At 32.3% G+C, this 1,085-nt stretch overlaps 1 pseudogene; it reads right to left on the bottom strand.

Moving 5' to 3' along the window:
• The window catches only part of LOC107083518, a 15,069-nt pseudogene that overhangs the window by 6,493 nt on the left and 7,491 nt on the right, over window positions 1-1,085 (bottom strand).

Raw genomic sequence — 1,085 nt, 5'->3', positions numbered from 1 at the left:
ATAATGTAAAAGTAGATTGTAAGATAATCATTGTAGGATAAAAAAAAACAAAAAACGTTGCTCCTTGTCAAAGGTTAAGTCCTGGAGATTTTTTCAGTTATTTTCCCCTAAAGATGTCACCTCAAAGAGGACTTGAACCCTTAAACATGTTATCTGAGTCAGGCAGAGAAATGGTTAACAGAGAACAGCGCTAGGCTCATGTTTTTGATCAATGTTCTAATTTTAAGTGCAAATACACATACTAATTCTACTTAAATGGTAAATGGCCTGTACTTCTAAAGTCCTTACCTGGGTATTTTTACCTGGGTATTTTAAAATTATGTTCTAACAGTTTAGTATAGCGTAACAGAGACACGTCCTCAGACCTCTATAAATATAAATCACTTTTATTGAAGGAAAATAAAGGGATTTATAAGAAAGGTGAAACGATCAACAGTTTCAGATGTAAATTCCTATTTTGTCTGAGTTCATTTGACTTTATTTAACGTTTTTGTCCACAATTAAACATTCATCTTTTCTTTTCTTCCAAATATATGTTCTAAGATGAAGAGTTAAAACTTATTGTCTTGTTTAAATAGAAATCTTCTCTTCTGTCTTTATATTGACACGTACTGACCAATCTTTGCTGCTCTTTGATGGAAACTTGTCTTATATTCAGTAAAATGAGGCTGCAAGTTAAACAAGATCAGTTTATTTTGACTAACTAAGGATTCTAACTGTTCAGATTTAAGCCACTATGTTCTGTTAAAGATAGAAATAACCTCACCAGTTGTAGCTGAGGATAAAGGTGTGTTTTCTCATTTTCGGGGTTCTGATCAGGTCCATGAAGGAGGCAGTGGAGGAATCTGCGTTCTCATCCGACAGAGTCTTCAAAACAAATAAAAAATCGGACAGCTATCATCATCAGACAACAAAATTACATTCCTTTCTTTAGATAGTTTATGCATTTTCTTTATACTTATACAGAGTTACAGAGTACAGTTACACGATTTGAAATAAATAGACAATCATGTGCATTTTGGTCTGAATTGTTTGTGTAGGTATGTATGTAGATGTATATATATACATATGTATATATACATATA

Source organism: Cyprinodon variegatus, unplaced genomic scaffold, assembly GCF_000732505.1.
Source record: "Cyprinodon variegatus isolate N-32 unplaced genomic scaffold, C_variegatus-1.0 Scaffold76, whole genome shotgun sequence".
Lineage (NCBI taxonomy): Eukaryota > Metazoa > Chordata > Actinopteri > Cyprinodontiformes > Cyprinodontidae > Cyprinodon > Cyprinodon variegatus.
Note: the sequence above shows the minus strand (reverse complement) of the source record. Positions and strands in the feature narration are given on the sequence as shown.